We start from the raw sequence: 19,595 nt of genomic DNA, 5'->3' as shown, positions 1-19,595 counted from the left end.
GTTCAAATGTATAGGCAGAAGTCTCTTGGGTCAAGCAGGAAGTCCCACCTATACTTACGAAAATTTCAAGATTGCCCTACTAAAAGCCTTCCCTGTTGTAAGGGATCGTGCGAAATTAGAAACGGAACTTTTCAGTATATATCAACAAAGAATCGAAAACCTCTCGAGTTTTATTTTAAGAAAAATTCACGTTTTCAAGCTCTTGTATGGAAACCGTCCGGATCCTGAAATAATTCAAGTGATTTTGCCGAGGTTACTGCCCCAAGTGAAGACTTTATTGAATTAAGAAATCCGACTACACTGGAAAAGTTATTTGAGCTAGCAATCCAGTTTGAAAGTAGAAGAACGGCGGACGTCGAAAGAAGACGCCAATATCAACAGCGAAACCAATTTGGTACGCCAAGACTACAGCAAACTCAAGCACATGGCTACGGAGAAAAAGCGAATCAGTGGGCAAGGAAACCCGAGCATTCAAAAACAGCCGGCGAACGTCGACAGTTCAATAGCAACCCAGGAAAAAGTCTCAAGGCCAGGGGAAAAAGAAGGAAAGCACGGAAAGGAAAAATAATTTAAACTAAAACGGATTTCTGCTGACGAGAGGGTGCGGAAATCCGAAGGCCACGAAAACCCCTCTTCCTACAAGATAAATACAGTAATGGTGAAAAATTTGACTCTTTCGAAGATTGAAGTCTTGGTGAGTAATATCCCGGCCACCGCACTCCTGGATACCGGCGCGCAGTGTTCCTGTGTGGCAGAAGTCTTTTTTAGAAAGTATTTTCGCAAATACCGCATATATAATGCGGATAATACAACAGTGTTAGCGGCGCAAGGAGAAAAATGTAAGTGCGTAGGTAAAGTACCTTTGTATATCCGTATCAAGGACGAACAAATAAAGGTGATGTTTTTTATAGTAAAGAATCTGCAAGCACATTTAATCTTAGGGATAGATTTTCTTTCAGACGGACAAGCAACACTGGATTTTAATGAAGCGTCCCTTAAGCTGACAATGAGACCAGTTCGTACTGAAAAGGCTGAACCGCCGATGGTAAATCTTGACCACCTGCCTAATGACGAGCAAGATAGAATCCGACAAGTGGTAAGTGAATTTGCTTCGTTATTTAGTGATATTCCAGGATTTATTCAGGTTACTAACCATAGTATTGACACCGGAGATGCATTGCCAGTTCGTCAAAAACCATACCGGTATGATAAGAATAAGGAAAAAATTATAGAATGGCATATTACCGATATGCTACGTAAAAAAATCATAACGCCCATCTCAAGTAGTTATGCTAGCCCGGTGGTTTTATGTAAGAAAAATAATGATTATCCTTTGGAGCATCCAAAAAGGTGGAGATTCGCTATTGACTACCGTAAATTAAATTCCATAACGAAATATCCGGTGTATCCGTTACCGATCATAGAAGAAATTTTAAGGAACATAAAATCAACCAAATTTATGACGACTTTAGACTTAACGACTGGTTATTTTCAAATAGGGGTGAGGCCTGAGGACGTGCCTAAGACTGCTTTTATAACCAAGTCTGGCACTTATGCATTTTTGCGTATGCCGTTTGGCCTTTCAGGGGCCCCAGCAACATTTCAGCGATGCATGGACATTGTGTTAAGACCTGTTCTTGGAAAGTCCACATTTATCTATTTAGACGATATCATTATTACTAGTGATAATCTCGACCAACATGTACAGGATTTAAGACAGGTGTTTTCTTTATTAAATGAGGCCGGTCTAAAAGTTAATGTCGAAAAGTGCAAATTTGCAGCCCCTGAATTAAAATATTTAGGTTACAAAATATCTCAAAAAGGGATCGAGACAGATGAATCAAAAATAATCGCTGTACAAAAGTATCCGACTCCAAACACGGCAAAGAAGCTCTCTTCTTTTCTAGGACTTTGTTCATATTATAGGTCCTTTATAAAAGATTTTGCGGCTACCGCTGAGCCATTGTTAAAATTAAAAAGGAAAAAGGCAAGATTCTCGTGGACGGCCGAAGCCAGTAGTGCTTTCGAAAAATTAAAACAAGCATTAACGCAAGCCCCTGTGTTGAAATTTCCTGAAAAGGATGAAAATTTAGAAATTTCAGCGGATGCTTCGGATTATGCGGTAGGAGCGGTACTTTCGCAAAATCAGCAGCCCGTGGCATTTTTTAGCCGAACTTTAAATCAAACACAAAGAAACTATTCCGCGACCGAGAGAGAGGCACTTGCAGTTCTGTTAGCAGTGCAAAAGTTCCGAGTCTATTTTGGAAAGGCGCCGATATCAGTATACTCTGATCATGCGGCGGTAACTAGATTGTACTCAGGGAAAAATTTATCCCCAAGGTTAATAAGATGGGCACTCAAGCTGCAAGAATATAATCTGGTAATCAAGCATACCCCTGGAAAGGAAAATATCGTAGCAGATGCCCTATCAAGGATTAAAATAGACGAACAAGGCAATACCGTAAAGATGGCAATGCTTACAGCATGTACAATAAATTCCCGAGAAACTGTAATAACCGAACTGGGTAAGGATCCTGAGTTTGGAAGTATTTATGAGTATTTGAAGGATCCTGAAAATTTTAGCCACCAAGATATTGTGGCGATAAGAAATAGGGCGGCCCATTACGAACTAATAGATGGTCTATTATTCTATACAAAAACTACGAATTCCAACAACGAATTTCGACCTGTTATCCCAGCTAGTCTTAGATTAAATATCCTGCAGGAGCTCCATGACAGCCCTTTAGCTTCTCATGCTGGTATTCGAAAAACTATCCAACGCGTACGCGAGGCAGTCTACTTTCCTGAACTGCAAAAGTTAACAAGGGCGTATGTCCAGTCCTGCCCAACATGTCAAGCAGTTAATTATATTAATTTCCGCCCGGCCGGGTTTCTAAATAGTATTAAATCCGAATTTCCAAATGAAATAATTGGCATCGATTTATTGGGCCCTTTCCCAAAAAGTCAGTTAAATAAAAGTCGCTATCTCCTTGTTATGGTTGATCATTTTATTAAATGGACCGAAATTGTTCCCTTAAAACGAGCCTCCGCGAAATTAGTTACCGATTCTATTTTAAATAAATATATTTTAAAATACGGGGCGCCCCTAAAAGTTATATCGGATAATGGTCCTCAATTTGTAAGTAATATATTTGAAGACATGTGCCAAAAACTGGGCATACGTCATTTAAAAATGGTCCCGTATCGGCAGCAATCAAATATAGCGGAACGGGTCAACAGAAATATAGTGAAAGTTATCCGTAGTTATGTTAAAAATTTTCATAAAAGCTGGGATAACTATGTCAATGAATTTGCTTTCGCCCTTAGGACCGCAAAACATGATACAACGGGCAAAACTCCTGCTGAGTTATTTCTAGGCAGAAAGATTATAACACCGTTAGATAAATTATTTTATGTGCAACAAAGAGCCCCAGAATTTAAAATGGGTGATATAGAAAAACTAATAAAAGAAGCAAAAAAGAATACGGAAGTAGCACAAAGAAAACAGAAGCTATATTATGATTTGAAACGACGGGGAGTAACTTATAAAGTAGGGGATGAAGTTTTAAAAATTAAGCATTCACTTTCTTCAGCACCAGAAGATAAAACTGCCAAATTTTTTCCACGATTTGAAGGACCATATGTTATAGAAAAAATAACTCACGCTGTTGTAGTGTTAAAAGCCAGAAATGGTGAAACCTGTTCCGCAAACATTGATCAAATCAAGCCCTACTTCAATCGTAATAAAATGCAAATCTTTTCAGATCTTTTGCAGGATCCGGCACGGCATACACCGCAGGCACAAGCTCCAGAGGTGGAAAAACGACAAGTACAAGGGCAAGCCTATGAGAGACAGAAGCAAGTGAAAAGAAAATTGCCCCGCGGAAAAATTGAAGGTAACAAGAAAAAGAAGCCGTTATACCGTCCAGAAAAGAGAGTTCACGAACACCCCCAGAATGAAGAAGGGAGAAGGGCGACGTATGTGAAGAGAACCAGGAGAAGTGACGGCAACTATAACCCGGCTTTAAAACGGAAGATCTACTCATCCGACAGAACTCTCCGCAGCAAAAGTCGCCGAACTGCGGAAGGGCCATCAGCGGCGGAGGAAAAGTTACAAGGAAAATTTGAACGGCCAGCAACGAGGTCCAAGCAAGAACACGGAAGAAATTTCCCGGTTCCGCCAAGACCAGCTGCCATCAAACAGCCAAGACCACAAGCAGAGGAGAAAAGGAAAGTATTCAAGGGTGGCCGTACTAGCGAAAAAAGGAAGCTTCCAGAGGAAAGCACTGAAGGGCGAGCCCGTACAAGAAGGAGGATAAATCAAACTACTATCTGCAGTACCTTTAAAGACTGGGCCCAGAAAAGGATGTCCGAATATTACAAAGATAAGTAAAATTTTATGTTACCTCATGCGAGGTCTACCTTTATCGCCAAAAGGGCGAGAAATGAGTTGTGACCGATTTTCTTATTATGTTTTCAATTACTCGCGCGTAAAACTAAAGTTGATGTATAATAGCGTTGTGTAAAGACTTAAATATTGTAAAAAGTTATTCTATAAATTTTATTTAAAACATTCTAGCAAGAGAGAAGTTTTAGTCTGAAAGACTTTTTTTGAAATGTAGTATTTCAATGTAGAAAGAATTGGCACTTGCTTTGAAAAGAATAGAAGTTAACAATGTACTACTAATGTATGTTTTCAAATGTGTAAAATTAACAGCATGTTGATATGTTCTTATATACAATGTGAACTGTTATTTTAAATGTTAAGAAATACCGTGATATGCTAAAAGTGAAAGTAATGTTAAAAATTTGTTATTCGTGTGACTGTAAAGACTAAATCATGGCGAATATGTGTTAAAGGTTGAATGATGTAGTTAGGCTCTCTAACGCTACACTTTAGAGTTAGCCACTTTTAGAATAGTACCTCAGGGTTTAGAGTTGAAATTAGGGTGTGTTAAGTGGTCTCGTTATGTTGAATTTTAACACGCTAGTGTTTTGATTGTAGGAGGAAGTGTGGCACACGTAGACAGAAACACATTCGTGTTTGGTGTTCTTTTACAACACATGTCAGAGAGCACGGGGAGAGTTAATTAAAATAGTCATGAATGAAATAAGAATGTTAAGAGCAGTATAATTGTATATGTTACTTGCCATTTCATTGTGTAACATTTCATTAAACTAGTTTTCCTTCCAGATCTCTGGAAGGAACCAGAATTGAATAAAAGCTCCTGTTTAGATGCAGTACAGATGAAAAAAAATTTTTGTATCCTGGGAGCTGCTATTGTAACAAATTTCTTTCTTTTAAATTTCTAGTTTCTAGCGAAGTTATGTTTGTAAAAGATTGGCCTCGCGTTAGATTCTAGAGCTAAAAGTTTTCAACAAGGTCGTTTTAGACCTCAGTTTCAAACTAATTAACTCTGGCGGGAAGTATGTAAGGATCTTAAGTTTTACTAACGTTTATTTTATTTTAAATCTTTACTATCACTTCTTATTTTCTACTTCCGGCCAGAATTATAAGCGTGAAGGTTTTTATGCAAAGTTTGTCTGGCGAACGCCAAGTATTTAAGTGTGGCCTTTTTGCCAAGCGAAAAAGAGGAAGCAGTGAGTCAACGCAGGCCGCTTACCTTAGAAGTTACGCAGTTGCTGTTTGCCTTCCAGGCCAGAGGTTTTAATCCTCTTGATAAATTAAACGTATTGTAGTGTTCACAGTCTCTGTGCTACATACGCTTCCTGTTATTATAAGGCCAATCTTCCACGTGTATTATTATAAAGTTAAATTAGAGTTTAGTTTTATTTTTATACTTTTACGTTAGACCCCGAGTGGCGGGTCAGTGTATTCCGAAGTACGGAAGTTATTGTATATAGAGAAAAATAAAGGGTTTTGTATACCCTTCGTCTGTATCCTGTCTACTTACCACAATTAGTGAACATAGCTTTAGTAAGCTCTCTGTTCCGAGTCAGGTCCTTGTATGTTCCCGAAGAAGGTTAGAAGGAACATTGACTCTGATAAACTGAAGTTCTTACCCTTAAAAAATGTTGTAGAAACTTTGCTGTTCTGTACTTTTTTAATCTTCCCAATTAAAAATAGGCCAATATTTTTGCAATGTAAACTTATTAACAAAGTACAGCATATGCATAATATAAACAAAGCACTTGCTCTTTCCTTTGAAAACTGAGTTTCTAAATATTTTGATGAAGACTCGTCTGTATATGTTTGTTTTTTTTTCTTTTTGTGGCCAATTTCTTTTTATAGTTTATCCCTCTATAGTTGATACCCATATTTCTGTACTCACACAGCTCAAAACTGATGTGTTACTGACCATTTTGATGTTCAGAAGTTAGTGTTTGAGATTATGCATACCTGCTTTAATTTTATGAAGTTACTTTGCACTTAACACATAAAGCCTGGGATTAATTATCATAATATATACCATCAGATCAAGGAGTTGTGCTTAAATTATTACATTAATTCATAATGAAAATAAATACAAAAGTATATATGAAACTGAATTAAAAAATGAAGTTGTAATACTTTATTACTGAATTAACTGTTAAAATCTTTCATGGCATGAAATTTTTCAAAACAGTCCCCAAAGTATAGTGATCTTTTTTTATTTATAGAATGTGAAATGTGTAAGCCAAGATTATGTAAAATTGTCTTAAACTGTAAGATACAAAAAATTTGATAAAATTCTCTTGTGGTTGTGTTTCTATAAAAAGAAATAAGAGTTATTAGTGGCTCAATATTTTCATTTATTACGTAAGGGCTTTGTATGCATATTCAAAATTTCTTCAATGAAGGCAAGAGATTCTTCTTTTTCATCTAAAATATTGATTTCTTTATAATTACTATATGAAGTCATTTAAAGTCATCTCTATTTAGGGCATACTACATTATTGTTACTGTCAAAAACACTACTGTCATCACAACTGTTAAATTGCAGCCTCCAATAGTAATATTTACATCCATGTTATTTAACTCATAATCCCGCTCATCTTCACTACTATAAATTTGATTTTCTATGGCATTAATATAAATAAATGTTACATTATAAATAACATTTATTTGGATTAATGAGAAGGATGAAACTGTTTGTGCTGAGATGACAGATTGTAATAATTTTGTTCCCTGGTTGTTAATTTTAATCTGAGATGCGATTCCACGTCCAATAATCTGTTCCATTTTTTCATCTTAATGTCTACAAATACAGGCAAATACCGAAAATCCGCGTTGCCTCTCAGAATATAAGCATTCAGTTTATATTCTGAGTTTCTTGGTTTCGGAAACCGCAACATTGAGTACGAAATGTCGAAGAAAAAATACTTACCGAATAATGACGTCATAATAACTGAATAATAATGAGTCATAATGGAAATACCAAATTTTTGACATAAAAAGTTTAAGAAAAAAGATAAGTTTTTTTTCCTTCTAATCTGCATCGAGGTAAAAAAGCAGACGATTCACTCTTTGTTCAAGTTCATGATTCAGGTTGTTGCATTTTCTGAGCTTTGTTATTTTCACAAGATTGTTTAGTGCTGCCTTTTTTTTTATCCGGATATTTTGTGGATAAATTAAGAATATTTTAAATTTCAGTCCTTGTTAATACAATGACAGATAAGAAACACACTCATGATTTTACTGCTTGCAACTTTGAAAAACGTAAACACGTTGCATTGACAGTAACGCAAAAAGTGCAAATTAGATGGAGGCAGGTGCTACTCCTCTATATAGCAGAATGGTATGGAATTGGGACATGATTGTATATGATATACGGAAAAATAAAGAAAAGCTGTTGACATTTTACAGCAACAGTGATTCTAACGCTGCAATCCGAAATCTTTGCATGAGGCGAAATCGGCAAACCTCGATGCTGTGTACATATAATTCAATGAATAATATAATCATATATGTAATAATAATTTAATGCGTATAATAAATTATTGCAGTAATGTATGTAATTTAATTAAATGTATCTAATACACCTTATTTATTTTGCACCATACGTCGGAAAATAAATTATTCATGTCATTTTGCCTTCTCCATATTTGTACGATAAAATTGTTAGTGAGTAAATATGACAATTTGGTTGTATATTGCAGTACAAAAGATTCAAAGAGTGATGATGATTTTACCCCTCCCCATATTTGATAAAATATTATTTTAATTAAAAACAAAATGTGATCCAGCATTGCTCCAAGAACGTAATGACTAGGAATTACCCTGTACAACTGGATGTAACAAACTGTATTTTTTTAGAAATTATTCTTGCAAATATTAATAAACACAAAATATTATGTAAGAAAAGAATCCAATGGGATGTTATAATTCAAATTAACAAAAAAAGGCTTTTTAGTTTCAGGTAATCACACTGAAGCAAGAAGACTCTTGGTTTACATTATTTTTCATGCTAAATTTTAAGATCTATTTAAATTGTCTGCAGTTCATAAGTAATAAAAATTAAAAAATAAGCTATTTAATGCAGTAACAAATAAGATTCTAAATTTGCTTATTTCACTACCTAATTACAAAATAATATGTATTATTTTGTATCACAAAATAATCATTAATGTATTAAAAATATTTTTCATATGCATTTGATTTTTTTTCTTGTTTTCTTTCTAAACAGGACACAGGCCAACTTTCAAGGAAACAAAGAATTCGAAGAGCTTAATTTCACAGTAGAATCTGTTGTCTCCGAGTCTTCAGATAATATTGAATATCCGACAGAACCTGAATATGTGGAGCCATCTGTTATTCACGTTATGCCCTCATGTGAATCACCTTTATCACCTGCATCAAGCTCCAGACAAATCTTAGATAACACTAATTCAAATAATAATGATGAAAATACTCCTAGAGGGAAGAAAAGAAAAAAGAAAGAAACAGTTGAAAGTTCATTGCTTTCTGTTATTGATGAAACAAATAAATATTTAAAAAATCACCATCGATGTGAAAATGATGATGACGATGATGATAAACTATTTTTATTGAGTCTCCATAGTGATTTGAAAAAAATGACCGATGAAAAAAAATTGGAAACGAAAATACAATTTTTACAAATTATGGCAAGAAATAAATGAAATTATTTGTACATAACACTAATCAGTTGTTTTATTGTTTTATTTACATATTCCATAAATATTTTCAAAAAATAAATTTACACAAGAAATGCTTTCCTTTCTTGCCATGGTACTGCTTCTTCGGCAGAAAAATATTCACAAAAATTATCTCGAACTGCAGGTGCAGCACGGGATGAATTATTGACCCCTAGACGGCCAAGAGGTTGCCATGTAAATTCTTCTGTTCTCCACATACCTTCTTTAATGGTGGCATTTGAAAGAAGAGAATCAGCAAAGTTCACTGGACAGTATTTCTTAGCTGCCTTTCCCAACTTATTTTTCATTAAGTAATTATGAAGGCAACAGCATGCCAAAACTACTTTATTAGCATGCTCTGGGTTCAGGGCAATTTCAGTACGAAGTACTCTCCACCCAGACGCCAATATGCCGAAAGCATTTTCAACGCACCTCCTTGCTCAAGAAAGTCTGTAATTAAAAATTTTTCTTTCATTCGACAGAAATTTGCCAGGATAAGGGCGTAAAATATTTTTCCTGAGTGGAAAAGCCTCATCTCCAACAAATACAAAAGGCAAAACTCGATCACTGTTTAATAATGGTGTTGGATTTGGCAATGAAAACAAAGTTTCACTAACCAAAGCTTTACCTAGTGAACAGTTACTGAAAATTCCACCATCACTGATGCGTCCATAGTTGCCTGAATCAACACAAAGGAAAGTGTAACTAGCATCTGCCACTGCCATTAGGACTATGCTGTTATAGCCCTTATAATTATAATATGTTGATCCAGCTGACGGTGGAGCTTGTATTCTGATATGCTTATCTACAAGGAAAAAAAAGCAATAATTATTAATTGCCTAAAGAAAAATAATATACACTTTAATGATAAAAATTAATATAAATACTTTTTCCAATAATAAATTCAGTTCTTAAAAAAGTTCTTAAATTAGAAACTTGCAAAAAAATTCCTTTTTATATTAAAATTTGTTTTTCATTTCACACTTTCATTTATTTATTATGAAACAATTCCAGTCTTTTGATATTTTAAGACAGCTCATATATCAAGTTAGATGATTCTGCAATATTTTATATTTATCTTTGAAAAGAATCTTCATTTGCCTAATTTTAATATAATGCAGTTTTTGTATTTCAAAAGTACTCACTGACAAATAAATATGGAATGCAAGACATAATACATACCATCGATTGCACAAATTCCATTTATATTCAAAACCTTCTGCTATTACAGCCCATTCGTCTGATGATGCTGGTATAGCCATAACCAGTGGCTGTAAGACTTGCCATATGACATCACAGGTCTCTCGAATAATATGTGAAACTGAAGATTTAGAAACACGGAAAGTGTATGCCAGGTCTGTATAATTAGTTCCAGATGCTAGAAATCTACGAAAACATTCTGAATCAATAATTAAATTTTTGCAGTTTTAAAAACATGTTGTTTAAAAATGAACAAAGGGCAATCTGTAGCAGTATACCAGTTTTTAAAAAGGTTCTTTTTTTTGGGGGGGGGGTCAGTTTCAAAGAGATTGCAATTTTCTTTCTTATTATTAAACCATAGAAAATAAATGCTTTATTTATGTAACTTATTTTGATAAAATTATTTTGATAAACTTATTCATAATTTTTTAAATGCATTACAAATTTTAAAAAAAATATGAATTTTAAAAAGTTCAATTAGACAGAAGTATAAAATGTTCTGACAAGAATATTAATTTTCAATTATATATACTACACAAAACTGGAATTAGATGTATCCCCCATAGCACAAAACATCCTCAGGATGTCCTATTTAAGTCGCAATATCCCGGGACATACTTAGGATGTCCTAAGGATGTTGATTCTCAGATGTCCTGAGGAGATCGTAATTTAACATCCTGAGGATGTCTTATTTAAGTCGCTATGTCCCGGGATATGACAGGATGTCCTGAAGATGTTGATTCTCAGATGTCCTGAGGAGTTCACCAATTTCACATCCTGAGGACATTCATTCTGCATTGTCCGGAGGACTTTCCTTGTCAAACATTTTTAGGATATTTGTTCTCAAATTTACCAGTTTTAATTTTTTGACATTGCACATCTGAAACTTGCACATTATTTTATTTTTCATATGTATTTTACTAAGTTGTTTCTAAATGCTGTACATTAAAAATATTGATATGATTGATGATTTATTCTTGTTATTTTGTTATTAATTTTAACTGCTATTTTTTCTGACGTTTTTAAAAATTTATTTAGTCATGGAAAAGATTTTTTTCAATGGATTAGCATTTTCTAGAATATTTGCAAAATTCTAAATAACATATATTTTTTTTATAAAAAATGTGTAAATTACATGTATAATTACTTACAGATTACAAACCCTACTACAAATATAGGTAAAATTAGATATAGATATATTTAATTACGGAAACGAATTTTTTTTTTTTTTTTTTTAAATTTGGATATAGAGACATTAGGTATTTTTTTGGGAAGCAGGAAACATGAAAAATTAGCAACTGCCTTCGCCGGGAATCGAAGGACGGACCTCTGGAATACCGGCCCAGTGTGCAGAACCACTACACCACGAAGACACGCTAGGTGTGGTGGTGGTGTATTTAATAATGGCAAAGCACACTAGGGCTATCTGCCTGAGGGGAGGGATGTCTTCGTGGAGGACTTTCTAAGGGAAACTGGCTCGTATACACGTTACACGTGGGGAAAACCACGAAAACACCCATGCAGCCAGCCCGTTCGCGGGATTCGAACCTCGGATCGCACTACCAGGGTTCAGCGACTTTACCGCTCGGCCGCTGGTGGGCCGAAGACACGTTAGGAAAGCGGGAGAAATACCTTATATTACTTCTCTTTTTAAAGGCCGACTTTTTTTTAAGGGGATCCAATCACTAAATCCTGGGTGTGGATATACCTCATCCAACACCTTTTTAGTTCGGGCGCCACTGTAGAGACATTAGGATTTTTTTGGGAAGCCGTAGAGATGAAAAATTAGCAACCGCCTTCGCCGTGAATCGAACCACGGACCTCTAAAATACCGGCCCAGCGTGCAGAACTATTACACCACGAAGGCACGCTAGGAAAGCGGGAGAAATACCTCATAAGGAAAATTTTTTCCTCTAATTACAGGACAGAAAATGTTTTTCAATCGCGTGATCTGTTATTGATATTCGAGCATATTGTTTTAGAAACCAATGCGCCATTATTATATGCTGGCTTATTTTATAGTTATATGCAGTTTAATTTTATGTTCATGTTACTGTAGTATTGTCATTATAATAAAAGTATATTGATATTGAATTACAGTCGTGCGATAATTTCGCAGTAAAGATACATCTCTGATGACTATCCAAGATTCTAGAAACTTTGGTCTTATATAGAGATGGTCGTCTTATAGAAATAATGCTTAATATTAATATTTATTTATAATCTCAGAACTATTGGTCACTTTCAGAAGTGGTCGTTTGAGAGGCGATATTCTATATATTTATTTACTGATACTCTCAGATTCCAAAATTTGTTTATATTCTCAGAAATATTGGATGGAAGGTGGTCGTCCCATACATGCAAAATTTTACATTTCATTAAAAATGAACTCGGCATTATTTAACTATTTCCCTATTAATTAATTAATTAGATAAAGAAAAAATTAGAAATAGTACTGTTTATTACGGAATAATGTAGGAAGTTCTACAGAACTATATTCTTTCGCGTCATTGCACATTGTATCCGGCAAACTACTAGTTCCTCGTATTCTTCCGCAAATCCGTAAACATCTGTCTGATTTGAAACGAAATCCAAAATGGCTGCGCCATGAGGTTAACTTGTATGGATAATTTTTGTTGCATGAAAGGTAAGTTCAGTTGCAATACTTGTATGTTTACTTTTTTTGCTTTTCGAATTTATGTCATTTTGACAGTTAAGTATTTCACAGCTTTATGAATTGTTACCATTCTGTCGTGAATTACGTGTATCTCAATGGCTGGCTGTCTTTTCAAATATCTAATTTGCCCTGCTATCCAAATGTTTATGACTGAATTTTTTTTAGTCTAGTTTATGCATTCAGTTTCAAAATAATATGTCTGATCAGATTGCTTATTATTTTCCTGCAGCAATCAATTTATGTTAAATAGTTTGAACAATTGTATAAAAATAAGAGTTTGCATTGTTTTGTCCAAAATATGTATGGTTGAAACATTATCTTAATCTAGTTTGTAATTCAAGTTTTTTTTGGGGGTATTGTTCTGTTATTGGGGGAACCAGAATCGGAAATGTATGAACCTGTGTTCGTAAGTATGTGCATAGATGTGTATATGTAGACATACAAATATACAAGCATACATAAATACAATTCTGAACCCGGTCCTGATAACAGAACAGTACCTTTTTTAAATCTTTTTTGAATATTTTATAAAAGGATTAAGCATTTTTCAAACTGCATATCATTTTAAGATTCGACTTGCAGGAAGACAAAATATGGTCACTCAATCAAATGCTTATGATTGCTTTTAACATTTTCTCATAAATATTGTTTGCATTTTTATTGTATTTTAGATACTTTAGTTATGTAAAGTGAACATGAGAATATTAGAAAAGCTGAAGAATATGAATAGCTACCATAATACATGTATTTTTTCATCGAGTCCATTGTTTTAGAAACCAATGCACCATTATTATATGCTGGCTTATTTTATAGTTATATGCAGTTTAATTTCATGTTCATGTTACTGTAGTATTGTCATTATAATAAAAGTATTGATAATTTTTGTTGAATCTTGCAAGTTGCCTAACATTCAGAATTATTACTACCGAATTTTACTGATAGGTTTTTTCGAGTTGACATAATCTATCTGATAAATAAAATAAACTGGTGTTTAAATTATATGCATTTCTCTTAATGTTTCATTGAAAGTGAGATGGAAATATAAATGCTATCCAGAAAAGTGAATTCTTTTTGCCTGAAATAACAAACTGTACTAAATGATTAATGTTTATATCATTTTAGAAATGTCAATATTAAAGTTTCTCCCCCTTCTCTTCTTTGATTTTGAAATAATTTATAATAAAATAAATATGCATAAGTGTAATTAATGTAAAGTGTCATTCAGTAATATAATTTATTTTTACTGATATTTTTATATTTCTTATCTGGGTTTTCTTTTGGTGTTAGAAGGAGGAAAAGACTGTAATGTTTTAATTAAGGAAATAATTAAAACATTACAGTCTTTTAAATAACACAGTTACAGTAATGTTTATTGAAGCAATCAGTACTGTGTGATTGCCAGTGATTGAATAATGTTAAAATGCATTGTTCATAAGGTGTTGGTGTATTTAATTATGGCAAAGCACACTAGGGCTATCTGCCTAAGAGGAGGGATGCCTTTCGTGGAGGACTTTCTAAGGGAAACTGGCTTGTATACACGTTACACATGGGGAAAACCATGAAAACACCCATGCAGCCAGCCCGTTCGCGGGATTCGAACCTCGGACCGAACTACCAGTGTTCAGCGACTTTACCGCTCGGCCGCTGGTGGGCCATTTGTTCATAAGGAAATTTGCTTATCTTTGTGTTATAGATTTTATTTTGACATAAGCTGAAATTTGAATTATTGGAAGCACTTTGAAAACCCGAATTATTTCCTGAATCATTAATCAGGCCAATATATAACATACAAATTTTCATACAAAATTATTTCTTTGAGCATATTATAAAGAGCTCATTTAATTTTATTATTCGTACAAATTTTAGACAAAAGTAGCATGTAACAGTTAAAGATTTATTGAAGCCTACTTGTTACTTGTGGTAACAAAGAAGTGTGAAAGATATTGCCACATTAGCGAACATGACGATCATTGATGCTTAGTTTAGTAATTTAATAATATATTGAGAAATGCTGGGAACTTTCAGAAGTAGACATTTCGGAAATGATGAGCTTGATAAGAAATTTACATGGTTTTTTTATTTATTCTTTAGTTAAGAATGGATTTTAGATGTTCATGTGAAAGAATTGTTAAAGTTTGGCATTTAAAAAAATGATTAATAATATGCAATTATCTTTTTATTATACATATATTACTATATATTTCTAATGCGCTATGTAAATGTCAGTGCTAAACAATTGAGATACTATTGTCAGGGCAATCTTTTCTTATACATGAAAAATTCTGATACTTTCTTATCATCTGCCCTCACAGCTTCAACTTATGCTACAACAGCAAGAGTATGCACATGATAATAGCAAACTATGAATATGCATACCACACACATGTATTTACATGCTTTATATTTAATCTTAATTTCTGAATAGTATTCCATTGGATGAAAAATATGTGAATATTGACCCAATGTATATATTTTTGTGTGTGTGCATCCTAAAATTTCTTGTTTCTTATAAAGTGCTTATATGAATTACTACTTGTGAACAGAGCAGTAGATATGAACCATAAACTAACCATTTTGCCAATTTTCACAGCTTTGCTGATAGTCAGAAAGCACCAAAATTTGTAATAATGTTAAGTTTAAATGATGTTCTATACTTTTGTGTTAATTTTTCTATTCTATTAATTCTATTACTGATCAAACTTTCTGCAGGAATTTCAACTGGTTAAGATGTTATTACCATGTGGAGAAGAATTTGGTTTTCAAGATAGAAAAAATTGCAGCTGAAGGATTTTGTAGAAGGTCAGTCAAACTGGTTTTAGTTAATTATAATTTAATTTTGGGTTAAGAATTCTCAAATTTATTTATCATAAGTGTCTAAAGGTCTTCTAAATTAAATTCTGCTTGTTTTTGAAATTTTTTATGACATTCATTCTTTGATTATTATTATTATTATTTTTTTTTTTTTTATTTACTAACTTATATCCAGGCACATAATGTTGCATTTAATGCCATACCTTAAATATTGTAAAATGTTAAAATAATGCATTTCACTTAAAAATGTGGTTGTGACAGTAAATTTTCTGTTACATTTAATCATATCTATAAACATTGGTATACATCATTTTTCAATAATCTGTATATTATTTTGTGCATTTCTTTTACATCCAAGATCTGGCATATTACTTGCTTTTCAAACTGATAACATGGTGTAATAATGTAAGCTAATAGTTAAAGTTTACTATGGAACAGACCAAATTTAATAAATTATTCTTTGATAGAAATTTATTCATGTGTTCAGTGTGTCTCATCTCTTTAAATTGCTAAAGTAAATTTTATGTACTTGCATTTAGGAATTTTGACTGTATCAGAGTAATTTTGTTTCAGTTATTATAACATGCAAGGGAAAAAATTCATTCATACGTTTTGTTGTTTTTAATGTCGATAGAGTTTAATTCAAAAATATGCCAGATTAAGGGTTACTTTTTAACCTAATTTAAAATTTTCATTACTTTAACACGTCCAATAATTGTTATTTTAACTCTGATATTGTAATAATATCAAAATTCCTTACTTTTTGATAGGTAATCCAAATGTAAAACAAGAAAAGAAAAAATTAAAATCTAGAAGTATATTTATTTCATACCTCTAACAAATAAAAACAACACAAGCACTTTTTACTGTCTATCTGCATAGTGTGGCATGTCCCGTAAGACTGAGATTTGTATGGTCAAATCCATGTTTCAGTTAAAGGAAAATGCATGCACAGTCTTCTGATTTTCCCTTCGATTAAGGATTCTGTATATACTAGCGTAAGAAATATATTAGTTAATGCAGTGTTATACATCAATATTTATAGACAATTATTGTGGCTATGTTTATTATAATTTTGTTCACTGTAATGGCTGGAGTGCCTAAACCATCATGCTCTGTAAACAAAACTCAAATCTTCATCTCTGCATACTGCTCCACTAGTGTTTAAACCACTGAAATGGTGATTATGGTAGAACATCTTTGGTAAAAATTTACTCTACTGTAACCCTTGGCGAATCGTTTCTTTTTTTTTATATCAAGATCGTCACCTGAGAGGATCGGCACCAATTTCAAGGTGGCCGCTACACAAAACCAAAATAAGAAGTCAGACATACACAAACTCTGTGTCCATGTACACATCGACCTATTAAAACAGAGAACTGCACAAACTGGGCATTGTGCACTGCCTTAACTTTGTCCATGTACACATTGATCTATTTTCACTTTAAGAAAATCAGAAAGTTAAAAATATCATAGTTACCAGAAAAAATTTGCCACTGTCTTAACACACAGATAACCAAAAATACACAAACAGAGAGGAATAAGTTACCAAAAATACATATTTCGTAACATAAAAAAATTGAACAAATCTTCTAACAAAAATTAACACACAGAGACAAAAAAATAAATGAAACGTCATTTTTTTAACATACCTTTTTTTTCACATGCATATGTTTAGGCTTCTCACCACCATCCTCCAGGTAAGCAATTCAATTAAATTTTTCGTCTCTTAGTCACCTCAGACATACTCAAACGATGGTACCCACACCAAAATAATAAATAGCATGTTCAAAATACAAGACCATACCACTTCCGTGCAACCAAACACAGCAATTGAAAAGAATGGTAAGAACCAAAAACCTGGGACCGTACAAAAGGTTTACTATTAAAAAAAGTAGCCCAAAACTAAATTTATCACAGCACGTTGGCAATATTTGCAGAAATAACTCCTTTTTATTGACAAAAAAAATTTTTTTTTTTTTTTTTTTTTTTCCCCAAAGGCTACTTTTGCCAACATTATCAACATTAGGGTTACCGAAAAACTTATTTGACACAATGGGCTTCCACATTTCACAAACAACCAATACCACTTTGCGATTTTTTTTTTTTTTTTCAGGCAGAAACCAAGGTGTACCATACAGTAAAGATTAGCCACATCTTCATTTACTACTGTTACAAGTACTTCTTTGGTAAATTTCTGCAGTTAAATTCAAAAGTTTAAAATTGCATTAACATGATCAGATTCAGAGTCATAGCTAGGGTTTTCAGCGCTCAGGGACAACTGAAGATTTCACACCCCCTACTGCTTGCCAAGGATGGAAAACATTTAATTCTAAAATGTTCTAACATCAGTTTGGCGCCCCTTGGATTCTGCACCCGGGGCCAAATGCCCCCCTTTCCCCCCTCTAGCTACGCCCCTGATCAGATTTTATTTTCTGCACGTAGCTAACAATTACTTATGTGTTGTCAGATAAATGTTAGCAGATGCAGTTAATTATTTTTTACTTGCCAATCTCATGAGACAAGTTTTTTTTTTTGCTCCTGCAAGACTTTACTTTATGTTGCAAAATAAATTCATTCTCACTCTTTTTGGACTTGCCTACACATTAAATTTAAAATAGTTTTATGAATAGGTAAGATGTGATTATCATAATTTTGTTTCTCTCTTTATCTTGGCAACTTTATATGTTGATTCAGTATCCAGGTTACCTACCAGTGGCTGATTGATAAAACTGCTCATATGTTCAGCTGGTGGTTTGAGTTTATTTTCTGACATAAAAAATTTTAAAAGGCATCCCCCATGTTTATTTTACTATAATCGAAAAATCAAATAATTGCTATTCTGTTTATAGGTACTAAACGTTAAAATATTTTAAATGCTTCCTTTAATTTGCATTCTAATAGTAATTTGTTTAAATTTAATTATGAATTATATTCACATATAGTAATTGTGAGTGTTTTTTTATTTTAGGTGCTGTGAAAGGCAATGACAGAGATCCAATTTATCAAGAGTTCTTATATACATAAGAATACATGGATATAATATTGTTTTTCATGAATTCAAATAAGATGTGATAAATTGGATTAATAAAAACTATTTTGAATTTTGAAAAGTGTTTTTCCTCTGTTAATCATAATATAGTGCCATAAATTTCTGAATGTGTTTATTTTTCATCCAAATAAATAGCTTTACAAAAATTTGTCATATTAATAGATATTGCATAATTTAGCATTATTATAAATATTTATTATAGCAGATTTAGCTGAACTACTTTTTTAGTCTCTTTGCAGATGAAGTTACAAAGGTAAGTGGTTAGATATTTTTCTGTATTCCCCATTAAGTAATTTTATCTGGTAAATTACCATTACTTATATACTAAAGGTGAAAGAATAAGCTTTCCTTGAAGATACAAAAATTTGCAGATATTTCAAAAAATTGGTATACGTAAAAAAGTTCTTAAATTGCCACATATGCGAAACTGAAAATGTTATATATGAAATAGTTCAGAAATATAAATATTTTCATTATTTTTTAACTATAATTTACTGCATTTGTTATATATAATCACAGTTTAAGTTATTTGTTATATATAATCACAGTTTGTTATATATAATCACAGTGCTTTTCTCACTGTGATTTCTCATGTATTTTGATTCATAAATACACATACATAAATCAACGTATTTGGATTTCTCTTTTGAGACCGAATAAAAAATGAACTAAACATTCTCGTTGACATTGAAAGTTGAATAAAAGCTCACCTCAAAATAAAATGAATTAATAAATTTATGGAAAATTTTACATTGAATA

At 32.9% G+C, this 19,595-nt stretch overlaps 1 long non-coding RNA gene across 1 annotated transcript; it reads left to right on the top strand.

The window, feature by feature from the left end:
• The first annotated feature begins 12,672 nt into the window (after nucleotides 1-12,672).
• Nucleotides 12,673-18,897, top strand: LOC146997186 (uncharacterized). The gene is made up of 3 exons (XR_015041184.1): nucleotides 12,673-12,943; nucleotides 15,683-15,772; nucleotides 18,756-18,897. It is a non-coding gene; the product is annotated as an uncharacterized LOC146997186 (long non-coding RNA).
• Nucleotides 18,898-19,595: the final 698 nt, after the last annotated feature.

This window comes from Stegodyphus dumicola, chromosome 5, assembly GCF_044657685.1.
Source record: "Stegodyphus dumicola isolate Sdum_Otavi_A_Nest chromosome 5, ASM4465768v1".
NCBI classification, from domain to species: Eukaryota; Metazoa; Arthropoda; class Arachnida; order Araneae; family Eresidae; genus Stegodyphus; species Stegodyphus dumicola.
The sequence above is the reverse complement of the archived record's forward strand: the minus strand, read 5'-3'. Positions and strand labels throughout refer to the sequence as shown.